At 41.7% G+C, this 16597-nt stretch overlaps 1 long non-coding RNA gene across 2 annotated transcripts; it reads left to right on the top strand.

The window, feature by feature from the left end:
• The first annotated feature begins 2207 nt into the window (after positions 1-2207).
• Positions 2208-10581, top strand: LOC134287100 (uncharacterized). Of its 2 annotated transcripts, XR_009997022.1 has the most exons (3): positions 2208-5520; positions 5590-5944; positions 10151-10581. It is a non-coding gene; the product is annotated as an uncharacterized LOC134287100 (long non-coding RNA). The 2 variants fall into 2 exon arrangements; XR_009997021.1 differs by having other exon boundaries at positions 2208-5944.
• The last annotated feature ends 6016 nt before the right edge of the window (positions 10582-16597 follow it).

The following is a 16597-nucleotide window of genomic DNA, read 5'->3' as shown; positions in this document are numbered from 1 at the left end:
AGCTCGACCGCCATCGCCTGTCGAGATTCCGGCCACCTTCGAAAGGCCGAACACCAGGACCAACCCCCCCCCCCCCCCCCCTACGAACGCCATCCACCACACCGGATCCGTGAGAAAATCCTACAAAGCATGCAAGTAAGACACCCTAAATTGTGACGTCACGAATATATTGTTAGATCGAAATTGCCTCAGGTGTAGCCTAACAGTAGAAAGAAAGAGCAGCCCTGGGTTTATAAGACCTTTCATTAATATTCCGTTGCTTCGTTTCACCGGGTTCACAACAGAACCGTCAAACCTCGTCTTGCTTGGATCGCAGTTGTAGTTAGTCGCCCCTCCCCCTTATTATATGTGTGCCTGTTCTGTAAATACCAGCCTTTCTGTGAAGAGCCTTCTTAAATTTGGCTCCTGCTCGGATGAATCATCCTCTGCCTGAGTATTGGGTTAATGAAATTCCATAAACGACCCTGAAGATCCCCATCCCGCTGAGCCAGCGAGTTTCAAAAGGGAGATTGAGAGCTCGCATAAAAGGTGCCAATATGGCAGATGCTAAATGGTAATCGTAAATGGGAAAGATTATGAGTGCTCATGGGCGCAGCCATCTTCATAAAGTTGAAGATTGGTCAGAAAATAACCAGGCGTCCGTGTGTTAAGACCAGTAGTGAAAGTGCGGTAGGAAGTGCTTTTTGAACACCCCCCCCCCCCCTTGTAGGGAATTGCCACCGCCTCCGTTCAGGTAAATAGGACTGGTATTTGCCAGATGACCACTCTGACGGAATCCTTGAATTTCCTTTTCTATAGGACCTCGTTTCCACTCACGGTCCACACACGGCGGCTCGGAAGTCAATATGGCTTCCGAGCCTAATAGCTAAGGATTCGCCATCGTCCCCTTCAGGACGATTCCCTCAGGCCGTTGGCCTTAACCGCCAAGGAGGGACCCTTCTCGGCACGGTCATTCCGGTATCGTCCTGGGCCGTGCCGATTACGCCAAAGAAGGATGACGCCTGATCGCCCAACACCAGCCAGCAACGCCCGCTGGTCCCGTCGGCCAAGTACCGGCCCGACAAACCCGCCATTGCACTCCCGAGCTGCCCCGGCGGCGAAATTCCGGCCCCACGGTAGTGCAGGAGCAGCCGTGGGGGCCAAAGCGACGAGGCGATAGTCTGCAGCAAGAGTGAGTACAGTGCAGTGCCTAGGCCTAGTCCAAATAGTCTCGCTTACACGCCACACACAGCTCTGTACACCCACACCCACACGCCACACTAGGAGATTTCAAATAAATTATGTTTAAAAATGTGAAAGTTCCTTGGTTTTTCATACGTTGTCCGCGAAGCCCCTCCGATTACCGAGTAGCATGCCGGCCCTGAGACCCAGCTCGAGGGGTCTCATGCTACTGAGCTTGAGCCCTATAAGTCTCCGTAGTTACATTTTAGAAACACTGTCTCTTCCATTGGCCATACAATGAATAAGCTAACCAAAAAACAGGCGATTCCGCCCGTTTAGCTGGGCGTAGACGTGAACTCGTTGAATTTCATTTCGTAGAAAGTTGGCGTCGACCTTGAAGCTTGATGCTTCTTCGTGGCTTCTCTTCCGAGAATTCGAGGATACTCGTGCCAATAGTTATTGGATGCCCGAACCCAGTACTCCGTCAATGGTTATCGCTCCTGGACATTGCAGAAACGCTCGCCTACATGGACACTCAAGATTATTGACCGTTGAATTCGCTCATCCCAGGACGCAACAGCTTAAGTACTTTGGAAGCCCCGTATTCCCCCTACATAGTCCCGTCTTTCCTGCCAGCGCTCATCAGTCGTCCTAGTCCTGTGTTTAGGTGCGGAGAAGAAGTCTTCCATACTGCTTCAACAGCCAAGTCTACATTAGAAATCCTCTACATAGAGATGAGCGGAAGTTACATATGTCGATTTGGCAAAACGCTGTTTGTTTTGTTTACAACAGCTTCCAACACTTCCCACAAAGCTAGATGTTCAAACTTTTTGCGTGACTTTATTGTGGTACAAGTTGTTTTGTTTGTTTGCTAAATATATTCGATCTTTTTTTCCCAAATTTTGAAAAAAATAACAGCGCAATCGAAGAAATCTGAAATGCATTGCAAAGAATAGCGCCAAACAAATCTGCAGAAGTGAATCAAGCAGCAGCAATGAAAGTTTGTTACCGGATACCTTGAAATTCAAAAAGGATATTATAATTTGGTAATCACCGGCGGCTCTTCCTATGTTGTGGGTCGTACCTAAAATAAAGCCCTTCCCTCTCTAACTGACTGATAACTGTTCGATTACCTTTTTAATCAATTATCATTTTATTAACGTCGCCCTTTTCCCCCCTCACATCAAGTAATTCTTCGTGCACATGCTGTTCGTTGGGGCCACCCGCGTCACTGAAGCATTTCACTGTTGGAGGCCACGCTCCAGTCGTTCTGGCTGCACCGAACCCGTTCTTCTGTTGAGCGCTCTTCTGTGTCGCTGTACTGCAAAGCCGTGGCATACTCTTCGGCACTCTGTCACCTTTCCCACCCACAAACTGTCGACCACACGAGGTAGCTTCCCCTTTTCTTCATCATTGGTCGGTACGTGGAATTCTTTGATCCACTGTCACACTATTCCGCCGTGCCCACCCCGAGACACTTTGGAACCCCGCACTGCGTCAGTAATTCACCCACTACTGTTAATTGCACTTAACTCTGACCAACTAGTGATCGCCCGATTGAACAATGGCCGGTCGTTCCACCGGGCCCACCCCGAGACACATTGGAACAACGCTTGATTGTTCTCGAAATTTCTGTGCTAATCGAACACTGGGGTAGCCTGACTACCGACTACAACTCGGACTAGGTACGGTGGGGATTGTCGCTCGCGATAACTTTGGCCAGTTCGTGATTACGTCGATCGAATAACGGCCCGTCGTTCCGCCGGGTCCAACCCGAGACACTTTGGAACAACGCTTCGAATGTTCCCGAAACTTTTTGGCCTTCACACTGACCGTCTACTTGGGCGCTTGGCTACCGGCTACACTTCGGATTACTTGCGGTTACCGGTCGAACCGGCTGTCTTACGATGATCTTCGTGCGGGAAAAGTACTGGTCAACGGGGTTGCTACTAAGCACGCGGTCGATGGGGATCACGTGTTCTTAGCACTCGATTTTATTCTTTTCGGAATTCTATTTCCCGGCGCGCGAGGAGTGGACGTGTTGCTCGCTTGAAATACACACGGGGATCTGGGTTCGGCTGCCGTGTTCGGTGAAGACTCCAGAGATATCATTTCTCTGCGATCCTCTCCATCTGATGATCTCTGCTTGGGAACCTTAAACTTGGGAATGTGTGCAGTGGAGTATTGGTTTTTGCTGCTACCACAAGCGTGGCTCTGGGTGAATCTGTGTCACCCTTTCGGGGACCATTCGTTCTACCGCAATGTATTGGGTCTTTGCCTCTTTTCGGTTTTTTTTTTTTTTTGTTTTGTTGTATTAAACCAATACTCTACTGTACACAATCCTCTGTATTAGTTCCCTTAGTCACGTCAGACAATTGAAAGTGAACCGTGCGACCATTCAGTGATATGATACCAGTATCAAGTTTTTCGAGAAGAGCAGCGACAAAAGTTTCTTCATGAGCATACGCCAAGGCATACGCTTTCGAAAGCAGAATCAATTAAATATTATCTCTTACTAAATTTACATGCCATCAAATTCTCGATAATAAAAATAATAGAGCTAATAAACTGTAGAGGAAGAATGTCGCTGGCGTCGCCGCCGCAACATCTCTTGCTGGCGGAGATAGGCAGGGATATAAGTGTCAAAGCGAACAAGTATGCAGTTTGACAGATAGATACCCGACATGTTCCCGAGCGAGAACAAAGGGAACACCATCGATATTCGTCTTCTATAGTTTATTAACTCTATTATAAAAATAAATATTTGTAATGCGTTTATTCACAGAGAACAGACACCCAGGCTAGAACAAATTTCAATCAGAAAGTTGTGTAAGGATTTGAATCTTCACTTGAATAAGGTTACAAACCGATATACGATGACACCACTAACGCCGCCAAACACCATATTGCTACAGTCAGTGGTCAATTGAAACATTTCAAGTGATGAATTTAATTAGTATGAGAAATTAACCGATTGCAGCGCCACGGTATTGCCACTTGTATTGCCGATTTCAAATGGCCGTTAAATTCCTTACACAGTTTCGAAACTGGACTTGGATGTCTGTTCTCTGTGGTTTATTGTCGATTGCAATACCGTTCAAACAACGCATTCCTACAAACGATAAACATGTTCATTTGGATCACACTTTGACAGTTCTCTCTGCTCGATTGGCTTACAATGGCCGCTTCCGCACATCTCTATAATGTAGGATTACTAGTCTACATGCAATACAAACATTTTCCGTCCGGTAAAAGGTTCAACTTCTAGCAGCCGAATATTATAACCAAGCAAGTCTTTCAACGTTTGTCAAATAACCGGGATGCACGCCTGCAGCTCTTATGGAGGACCCCAATCCTTTCGCCACAGTCGAGCCATTCCTGCCAGCGATCTGCAGTCATCCCGGCAGGCAAGTATATGTGCAATAAGAACATTTTCCCTCCGGTAACTTCAGCTATTTCCAGCTATTCATCGAGCATCCGCCAGCTTTACCGCCTTCATTATGTTCACCATCACCGTTTGTCAAGTCTCCGAAATGCACGCCTGCAAGTCAAATGGAAGCTACTCCTGACAGCGTCTTGCAGCCAACCCGGTCCTGTGTATTGTCCATGCAGTTGAATCCCGGAGTTTTCGACTAGCGAAGTTGGATTTTTCTCCAAATCCGTGCGTTGGGCCTAACTTCGGAAGTGGTACGCTGTAAAGCGGACCAGGTTTACTATACAGCGCACCACTTCCGAAGTTAGGTCCGACGCATGGATTTGGAGAAAAATCCAACTTCGCTAGTCGAAAACTCCGATGTTCAACTAAATTGAGAATATACGGTAGGTGGGAGGGTCTTTCAACCCGTCCTAGCAGGCAAGTACAGTAAAGCTTCGACAAATGCTCTGCCTGATGTTAGTGCATATTCTAGCGGCATGACCCAGAACGACAACCTAGCACTTCCTCCAGTGTCTGTTCAACCACTTCCGGATTACAGTCATACCAGCCGTGCTATCGTAGAAGAACACGCTGTCAACTGCCATGACGCTACAACAGTCGATTCCAATTTGCTGCTGTATTACCAAAACGTTGGGGGTATTAACAACCCTCTCGCTAATTTTCAGCAAGCCTTCCCGCATAGAAAAATACATTATGCCATACAGTCCAAACAATTAATTACCTCTATCTGTTAAGATGACTCTATATTTCATGGCTAATTTTGTGTTAAACAATATGGAGCATGAGAATGATAACAGTAAGAATGATCTATGTCAAATAACGACAGTATACTAAGTATACTAAAGCATCCATAATTTGTTAAATGGTATGGAATGCGAACTTGCATGAAATGGTGACAATGTATCACCACCTTCTATCAGATGGTAAGTTTTTGTGTTTGCGCAACCCACTAGCACCTACACATCACACTGTGTATCACGTTTTTTCAACAGTATTGAGTTGTCCAAAAAATGTCTCATGAAACCTACTGCAAGCCTATCCATATACGTGAGAACAAAAGATGTTTACAAAGTTCTTACAGATAGATTAACACGGGAAATCTGAACACAAACCACTACCACACAGGCATTTGGATTGGTCAATGGCATACAGTTTGGCACATTTGTATTTGTAAACAACGAAAATGCAACGCGTTCGCTGCCAGCAGTGCTTGTATTTTTTTTATTCCTCGGAATTGCGGATCTTCGTCATTTTGCGGATCTTCCCCGGCAACATATTCCAGCGCCCAAGGCCGACAAGCTGGTCAAAAAACTCCCCGCCGTGTCTTCGAAGAGAATGGAATCGTAGGTAAGCATTTCTGAAACATTTTGTTTTTTTTTGTTATTCAAGTGTGTTCGATCACTCGGGGAGATCAGCAGACTCGATTGTGCTCCAGTGGACGACGACGACGACAACGGTGGTAAAATCACAACGAGAACGGTTTGAACTGTTTGAATTTTATTTGCTTCTCCCCAAGCAGGCAGCGTGCCTGCTGGGGAGCTGACTATTGCTATACAACTATGTACAAACAGAGTTGGGCTTGCTGCTTTTATACATGCAAGCGAGTACGGACAAATACTATTGCTAGGTAGTGACGTGCGCAGCGCACTGCTTTGCATGAAAGGCGCAAAGCAGAACAAGCAAACAGTGCGCTGGGTTGCTATCATTGCGCTGCCTATTGCAGCAAGAAGAATACCGACTGGCTGTTGGTGCTTCGTAGAGAAGGATGGAATGGAACAATGAGTGAATGGTTTGCTGCATTGCTACTGTACGATCCACACAGCCAGTGTGAACGCCGTTTGCGTCTTGCTTTCTGTGCTGCTTTGGTACGGCTCACACAGCCACTGTAGGCGCTGTTTGTGGTGCTGGTTTTGCTAGGCTTGAGTAGAATGAATGGCTTCGAGGTGGTGAAACATTGTGGGTATTTTGGAGAGCAGTTCATCACCGAACATACTGCCCCCGCTGCACAATGGTCCACGAACCAGATTTATGAGGAAAGATGCATGCAGCGCCTTCAAATGATTTTTTAGACAAATATGGTCTTCTACAAAGTTGTTCCTAAAAATAAGGCCCTTTTTTCAATATACATGGAAATTAGGGTGGTCCATATTTTCAATGAAATTGGTAGTCAAACTTTTTTATTTGCAAGAATAACTGTATACATTCTTCGGGAAAGTTGTAGATCTATCAATTTTGAGGAAGTTTGCCGAAGACACTTTTTATGTAGCTTAAAAATTGACCGATCTAGAGGCATTTTTCTGAATAAGCTTAGGGTGGTTCAAGAAAAACCGGTTTTCTGGCGTTAACTTTTTCAGTTTCGATTTTTCATCAAAGTCGCCCAAGAAACACTTGTAGAGCATTTGAAGACGCGTCGTTTCGTGCGCTGAGATGACCGTTATCTTTTTTGGTTCAAAAGTTATAGGCATTTTTCATAAAAAATCATAGTATTTTTGAAAGGTGTTAAGACGGGTTGGGGCAAACATAAAAAATATCTTTTGCCCGCATTCAAAAGAAGAAATGTTGTTATAAAACATATCAAAAAATTAGAGGGGTGTTATTTTTGTAACTCAAGTGAAAAATACTTGAAAAGTGCCTATTTTTTCTAGAAAATCATCAATATCTTTTGAACGGAACGACGTAGCAACATTTTCAGCGCACGAAAATGTGCGTTTTTCAAAGCTCTAAAACTGGTTCTTATACAACTTTGATAAGAAATTTGAAACAAAAAAGATAAAGGGTTTAAACTGTTTTGACCAAATTTGGAGCATTTTCCCATAGTTTTCATAGGGTGACGCTAGAACAAATCGTTTTATTGCTTTATCTTTTTTGTTTCAAATTTCTCGTTAAAGTCGCCTTAGAACCACTTTAGAGCTTCCAAAAACGCGCATTTTCGTGCGCTGAAAATGTTGCTACGTCATTCCGTTCAAAAGATATTGATGATTTTCTAGAAAAAATAGGCACTTTTCAAGTATTTTTCACTTGGGTTACAAAAATAACACCCCTCTAATTTATTGATATGTTTTATAACAACATTTCTTCTTTTGAATGCGGGCAAAAGATATTTTTTATGTTTGCCCCAACCCGTCTCAACACCTTTTTAAAAAACTATGATTTTTTTACGAAAAATGCCTATAACTTATGAACCAAAAGAGATAACGATCATCTCAGCGCACGAAACGACGCGTCTTCAAATGCTCTACAAGTGTTTCTTGGGCGACTTTGATGAAAAATCGAAACTGAAAAAGTGAACGCCAGAAAACCGGTTTTTCTTGAACCACCCTAAGCTTATTCAGAAAAATACCTCTAGATCGGTCAATTTTAAAGCTACATAAAAAGTGTCTTCAGCAAACTTGCTCAAAATTGATAGATCTACAACTTTCCCGAAGAATGTATACAGTTATTCTTGCAAATAAAAAAGTTTGGTTACCAATTTCTTTGAAAATATGGACCACCCTAATTTTCATGTATATTGAAAAAATGGCCTTATTTTTAGGAACAACTTTGTAGAAGACCATATTTGTCTAAAATATCATATGAAGGCGCTGCATGCATCTTTCCTCGTAAATCTGATTCGTGGACCACTGTGCGCTGGAATGACCATTTCAGAAGATGATGATGTTGTTCTTTGACACGCTGAAGGTGAAGAGGTGGATTGGTTGGTGCCTCGATTGATCTGTCCGCAGAAACCAGGTATGCTGGTTGGGTTGATCCTCCGTGGAAACCGTCTGCCCAAGCACGGCGCTAGGAATGGTGGTTGATCTGCCCGTTGCAGAAACCTCGAATGGCATTGGTTGATCCACGAAGAAAACCGCCAGCCGACTACATGGTTGAGTGGCTTGAATCGATGATTGATCTTGCCGACAGGATTATCATTTCTCTCCGGTTGATCTGCATTCAGAAACCGGGCTTACTAGGTCAGTTGATCCATCGTAGAAACCTTGACCCGAACACGAATGAAGCGAATGGTGGTTGATCTGCCCTGTGCAGAAACCTCGAAGAATGTGGCGTGGTTGATCTACGATAGAAACCGCTAGCGTCACGACGGTGATAACGATCGACTTGCTTGATGCACGATGACGATGGCTTGGTAGTTGATCCGATTGAGAAAACGTGGTGTGGTAGTTTGATCGTGGATTGCTTCCGATTCCGATTGATTGCTTCAGTGTATATGCGAATCCGTGATGCGATTCCGTTCCGATCCCAGAAGATGGTTTGATAGTTGATACACAGACAAACAGACGTAACACTCTTCAAAACGGCTTGGTACATGCATTTAACGATCAATTCAAATTTCATTTGATTTGCGTGATCGTTCCACCAGATGCGCTAGTGTCCGATCGCTTTGACGTTTGCCAGTGTACACGTTGCTGAATGATGCAAACGAAAATTACAGGCAATTTGTGTAGCAGTGTGCGTGTCAACAAAACGTCAAATCGAAATCCATCATGGCCGACAGTGTCGCGCGCGGTTCTACCAACAGGTGGCAGTGTGCTCATAAAAATGACACCAGGCAAAAGTTTTTGATGAATTTCCTCTAAGAGTTACGTCTGTTTGTCTGTGGTTGATAGCTTGCGTTGTTGAATGGCCATCGGGACCACTCGACCGATGCCAAGATCAGGCTAACAGTCTGACAGCTCGTTGGGGTTGATTGATGAAATCCGTTACGATTCCCATTGGGGCATGGGTTGACTTGACTGAGATGAATTCCTGTCGACGTCCGTATCCACCTTCACACTCCATGACTCTCCGGCGAGGGCTTTCCGTAGGGTTGGTTGGGCGGATTCCTCTCGACGCCCAATCCGGTTCGAAGGACCATGTTCGATCACTCGGGAGATCAGTGGACTCGAATGTGCTCCAGTGGACGACGACGACGACAACGGTGATAAATTAGGCAATAAATTGCACAGTTCGAACTCTGACTTTATTTGATCTTCCCCAAACAGGCAGCGTGCCTGCTGGGGAGACGACTATTGCTATACTCATATGTACATTCAAATTGGGCCTGCTTTTTATAAGCAGGCAGAGTATGATTGAATCAGCTTGGCTGTGCACTACCTGCTGCTATGCCTGGAAGAGCGCAAAGCAAAACAGGCAAGTAATGCGCAAGACTACTTGGATGACGCTGCCTGCTGCAGCACGAATAATAGATATGGACATGTGGACTGTTGATGCTTTCACATGATCGGAAGAAACAATTGAATGGGCTGCTGCAATACGCTGTGTTGTTTTGGCGCGGCTATACTGCCACACTGACGGCGCCGTTTGCGGTGTTGGCTTTGTTGCTCGTTCGCTTGATTTGAATTGGATGAATGGTTTTGCGTGATGAGTTGTTTGTGCGCAATTTTGAGTGCAGTTCGTAACCGAACATACTGCCCCCCGCTGAAATGACCATTTCTGAAGATGCTGTTTGGCGTTGGACTCGAATGTGCTCCAGTGGACGACGATTTTGAGTCCAGTGGACGCAATTTTGAGTGCAGTTCGTAACCGAACAAAGTGTTCTTTTGCCCGTTGCAGATGGAAACTTTCACGAAATCAAAGTTCGGAATGCAAAAAAACACGCTGGAGGAATTCTGGATCCGGCACATTACAAGGTCATGCATTCCGGTTGCTCGCATAGGTAGGACACCAGCGGGTTTTGTCTTCATGAGTGGTTCACCGGATCTGAACGGGCTAGGCAGCACCATCAGCCAGGGAATGTAGAAGAAGTGCACATCGGCAGATCCTCCGGCAGAACAGTCAAAAAGCAGATGCGAGAAATCCGTGGAAACTGGGTACCCAAGTAACACATTTTGTTATATAAATGTATAAAATACACGCTTCATACAAATCCCAATGTTAGGTCACGAATACGAAAAACCAAAATTCATACACTTATATCACCGAAAAAGCGCAAAAAATGGCGGATTATACAACATCTTTGATGTTTTAAAAGATGTTTTTCAATACATCGTCAGAACATATATTATGTATTTGAGAAGTATCCAATAACCTCGCCAAAACCTTTTTTCTGTGATCATGCAAACTATTCAATATTATCTGACAGCTCAAGTCCAAAAAACACAATTTGTCCACAGACAAACAGACGTCTCACTCTACTCACTTCCCATCGTTTCCCTTTTTAACGGATTATTAAAATATTCCGTAGTTCGCAAACCGCTCGCTCATGGCGCTCGCATCGCTTTTGCTCCTGTTTGACGTTTGCTCACTACCGCCATCTACTCAGTGGGTTTGCGTACTACAGCATAATTAGCATTGGGTGATTATGTTTGCATGACGATGATTTTTATCGCATTTTGTTCCAAATGATACGTCTGTTTGTCTGTGATTTGTCTTTCCGCTCCTCTTTTACGAAATGCTGATGGTCGAACCACGTCGAACATTATTATTATTATGAAGCCATCAAATAAATACTAATGTTGTCATTGCCCAGTACCATGATCAAATCTTTTATGCGAGCCCAGATTTATGGTGAAATCGTAGTATTCAGTGACCATAAATTCGGGCGCTTTTAATCAGATGGTTAATGACGTAAATATTCAGCTAGTTTTTACATTTTGTATTCTTTTTTATCAAGTTTACGTGAAGGCAACATGGCGGCATTCAAATACAGTGTCGTCAAAAAATATTGATATTAGAAAAATTTGCAGAAATAAAATAAATATGTGTTTCAACAATAATATAACACAATGAATTAGCTACATCGGCTGTTTTCCTACTCTCCGCATCGACCAATGTGGCGCTAGCTTCTATGCGCGAAAAATCGCTAAAAGTTAATTGCAAAAGTATTGTATGGCGAATAGCATCTAAAGGCAAATTTATCGAAGTGGAATACATTATTCGAAAATATATTTGGTAGTGGTTGTGCACAATGGTGACTACTATTAAGCCTACCAAATATTTTTTCAGTAAAAGCTTTTTATTTCAAGTAATTCAAGTTTAGATGCTTTTCACCATACAAAGTAAAATTGATTTACTCCTGTTGATCAACTGTGGGTGTGCACCAAGCGGGTAGTCCATTGTATATTCATGGCAGCTATAGTAAAATCAAAACAAACAAACTGCTGCCAATCTTGAGGATTCAGTTTTTGGATTTTTTTTACGTTTTTCTTTAGGTTTGTGAGTGGAAATGATTCAACAATTAAATACACAAAGAAAGTGTGCTCTAGGTAAGTACAAGAGCTCAATAGTAAGAAATCAAAGCTTGTTTTTCTCAGAGATGGCGCCACCACATTAAAAGTAAAATCGTTTTTCTTGTATGGACAAATCGCTGGCTTGCACTTGTTCCGCATCACAACGATTTGTACCCTGGGGCAAAAAGTTGCAAATTAGAAACAAAATCATTATACCTATGCGTTTCTTCCGGGTTCATTACAGTAACAGAGAATTTATTACGCCACCATACAAATTTCAAGCTGTTTACTTCTTTTTTTCTGACTGGCATTTTCCACCCGTGCTGCGCATGATGTTTCCGAGTGGATAGGTGCAGGCGGCGCCGCTGTATATGTGGAAAACACGTGGAACACGAGCGCCATCTATGATTCCGTAGCGTAAACTTTTCTGCTTGTTTACACTGTTATCATGTTTACCGCATTTGTCAGAAAAGCGCCTCTACCGGCACTCTAGCAAAAACGCAGCTGATTGCTTGCTATTAAACTCCTAACATCGAGTGATTTACTCAATTCAGAATTGCTTGGTAAAATTTTGGTCAACGGGTATACGTCACAATGTTGATGGAAAATTACCCAACTTTCCAGGCTACCAAGTCCTTCTACGTGCGCTGAATGTGTGCTTAACTTTTTATCGCAATACCTATAAGAATGTTGTTTTTTTTTTGCAAATTATTATCAGTAAATAATGGATCTGAGTTTAAGCACTAAGATTTAATCCCTTCGAAATGATAAATTGATGGTGATGAGTAAGTAACATCTCAATTTAAGGAATGGTTAGGCATGGAAAAAATGTATTGTTAACGTATTTGCGACGTAAATATAACATGTTTTAATAATCAAGTATACATTTTGTTTGTATGATGTTTCACATTACATATCATTAAAAAGGAAAACGTAGTACTCCTTACAAGTATATTCCACGTAATTTAAACGTAAAATTAACTTCCGAAAATGTAGATGATGTTATTTATCAGCTTGTTATCGCTATGCTTAGTTAAAACATATTTTCAACTTAAGATGTTTTGATTCTCACTTAATATCCATTTATAATACATCTTTTCTTATTTCAAAAGATGTTTTCTGTGTTACTTGGGTAAGGTGCTTATGCTCTGGAAGATCCCGCCCCTCTCGATGTTTGCTGCAGCATGGAATAGAAGTTTACGTGGCCTAAGTGTTCTATAATGATAATCCCTTTTTTCATGTTATACTATATAAAACGTATTTGCTAGTTTAATTTTTTTGTTTCTTTACATAGGACATTTTGTGGTAGAACCATATATCATACGCTAAAAATACCATGAAAGACCATAAATCAATCATAACACATACATGTTAATTTTTCCTCCACATTTATAGTTAAACTGTTCTCCAACCATTTGCTATGCAGTGAATTGTCCAAAAAAGTGGATAGTATATTGACCATATTCTATACAGGATTGCGAAAATTTTGTTGGGGAAAACGAAGGATTTTTATGGTAACCTATCATTTGTCAAACTGGCAAATATGTGCATGGAATGGTAAGCTTACTGTTAGCTCCGATAGTCTGATAGCTTATGGTCATCTACAGTATGATAAACTTTACATTTACAGTTTATGATTCTTCAATCACTTAACCTAATTTACAGCTCTATTGTCCACTGGGGCACTGCGTGAGCGATTCTAATTGGAAGCTGTACATACACTTTGTACAGCGCCTAAATGTATTCTATTTCTAATTGTACTACATCGAACTACATCGTTGCGCTGCTTTCACTTACTTCCCTATCATGGTAGAATGATGAGCTCGAGGATGTTGATGTGTGGCTGTTGGCTGTTCATGTTTTCAGTCCGATTGGGGGTCCATTATGGGTTGCGTTCGCCGATGTTCATTTGAGCCATGGGCTCAGAAGAGGGTCAGTGTCAGCTGCTCTCAGGGGGAAAGAGCAACTAACGAAAGTACCGGGCTGGGATCGAACCCATGACCATCTGCTTATGAAGCAAACATGTAGCCACTACGCCACGAGCCCCGGCAGTTTGTGATTATGCGGGTTCAGTGATGGCTGTTGTGATTTCTAACGCATTTTCTGAAACTTGGCTTAATGAAAGCACGTCATCAAGTCAGCTTTTCGACCACCGCTATAATGTTTATCGTCAAGATAGATCGCCTTCAAACACACGGTCAAAAAATTCACACAAAACTGAGCTAAAGTGGGACAACTCAAAATTGAGTAAATTTTTTGTCTAGCGATAGCGCTGGCACAAGTGCGAAAATCTTATCAGTTTAAGTCGTATAATATTCTTGCTGATGTGAAGAATATTATACGGCCTAAATTGTTTGGATTTTTGCACTTTGGCCAGCGATATCGCTGGAAATGCAATTTACTCATTTTTTGAGCTGTTCCAGTTTAGCTCAGTTTTGTGTGAATCTTACTCATTTTAGAGTAACATTTTCTTAGCGTGCAGTGAAAGGATCTCTGGAGGTGGTGTATTGCTAGCTGTTCGGTCAAACTTCAAATCACGCAGGCTAATTCATCCCAAGGAGAATACATTTTACTAAGGTGGCGCAGATAAACATTGCAAACCACTGGTTATCTCTTCCATTCTTCTGGTGTTCTTATGGAACTGAAATAGTGACGTCACTATTTTAGTTGCATAAGAACACCAGAAGAGTGGAAGAGACAACCAGTGGTTTGCAATGTTTATCTGCGCCACCTTAGTAAAATGTATTCTCCTTGAATTCATCCTAGTATCGCGTCTGTCGAGCAATTATTGGTCTCTATCAGCACCATCTACGGATTACTCTACCTAGCCGATCAGAAAGGCATAACAAAAACATAACATAATTATATCAACGGTTGATATCTATATCAAGGTTTGTTATATTTAGATATATTTGTTGGAATCGGTACGAAAACTAGTTTGTATTATTTCAATGTTCTAACAAAGTCAGTTACAATAAATGAATATGTGATTTGATCATCATTACATCAACATTATAACAAACTAAGTAATATTTTTTTAAATGCAATGTGTAACTAATCCATTTTTTTGTAGTGTTTTGTGCATAAATTAATCGCTGTATGACGCCATTGTGTTTAGAAAATACACAATTGTTCATCAAATTTGTACAGAAAACTTATGACTTTGGAAGCTGGAAAATGAGGTAAGCAACTACAGTATTACGTGATAATATTGGGTAATTTTAAATGTTTCTTATCATGATCTAGATCACCTGCACAGTTCGTACTTATGTTCAGCAAATTTGTACATGATTCTTTAAATTCTCGAACGGTGTAAAATTTTATGCACAATTTCACTACTACGGGCTATTTGATATGTTAAATCTCATTATTCTGCTGTCCTAGGAATTTCGGATCATCACTCATCAGCGAAGTTGTCGAGAAGTCCTTGACTCTCAAGTGGAAAATGTTATATGTAATTGAACCGCGGCGTTCACATTTGTTTACAGGGTTTTGTACATGTCTTACAAGTTGTCTGTTTAATTTGCATGGCCACGGGGTACTTTCAGGAAATATTTCGAGAGATAATTAAAGTATTTCTCTTGTAGCTCTTCTAGGGAACTCACTAGAAGTTCTTCCAGAGATCTCTCCGTGAGTTTTCTCAACGATTCCTACGTGAATTTTTACTGACGATCCTCAAGTCAAATATTCAAATATTTCTCCAAAAATTCTTATAGAGATTTCCCCTAGAGTTCCTCCAGAAATTGTGGTTGGAGAGTTCTTCAGCAACTTCCCCAAGGATTTCTTAAGAAAAGCTTCCGATGATTCCTACAAAAAAATATTCTAAAGATTCCTACGGTAATTCCTCCAAGGAATTCCTCTAGAGATTTTTTCCAATAATTTTCAAAGGATTCTTCCAGGAATTTCTGCAAAAAATCCATAAGAAATTCCTCCACGTATTCTTCCGGGTAATCCTCCAAGGAATTTTTCATCAATTCCTCCATAATTTTTTTCATGACCTCCTCTTTGCATTCTCTAAAAAACTTTGCCCCAAGGATTTGTTGAAAGATTATTTCATATACATGTTGGGATCCCAAGTAAACCACTCCTATGAACCATCCATCTCTGATCATAGAACACGAAAACACATTTCAATTCACCAATTATATTTCACCGACCAGATCACGTCGCCTTTGATCTGTCGGAGCTCTCAACTTAAACTACTAATATGAATTCAATTGTAAAGTATACAGATCATTCGTGATGGGGATTTCCCGCAAGGTTTAACTTAAGTTTAAAATCCAACATACATTTCCTCCCTTGAGAATTTCTTCAGAGAATCCAAAAGGGATATTCTTTAAGACATATTTAGCAAATTGCTTCAGTCTATGCATCACAAATTCCTTAAAGGATTCTTCATCACGGAAAATCTATTAGAAATTCTGAAGGATCTCAGTAATTAATTGAGTTCTAGTTTTAAAGTTTTAAACTTTTCAATCCAATTCCAATTTCTTCGAAATTTCTTAGTTATGTGGTCACTCAGTCTCAGTTGTGAATATCACTACAATTAACTACTACTTTTTTCCGCATAGATAATCTGTGTATGCATATCTGCCGATCGAAAGAGTTATGTCAAATATACTATATTAACAATATAGGTCACTTCGTGTTTTCACATACAACGACATGGAGACGCCGTTTACGAATGATTATAGCACCACCTGTTGTCAGAAAAAGTCAATAATTGAATTTTGATCAATTTTAGTTTACCGTGCAAGGTGACATTTCTCGAAAAAAGATGTTAGGGGTGTCGAAGTTTTTTGTTCCCAAATAATCGATTAATAAATAATCG

The sequence above is a fragment of the Aedes albopictus genome, chromosome 2 (genome assembly GCF_035046485.1).
Source record: "Aedes albopictus strain Foshan chromosome 2, AalbF5, whole genome shotgun sequence".
NCBI lineage: Eukaryota > Metazoa > Arthropoda > Insecta > Diptera > Culicidae > Aedes > Aedes albopictus.
This window is presented reverse-complemented; position numbering and strand designations above follow the sequence as displayed.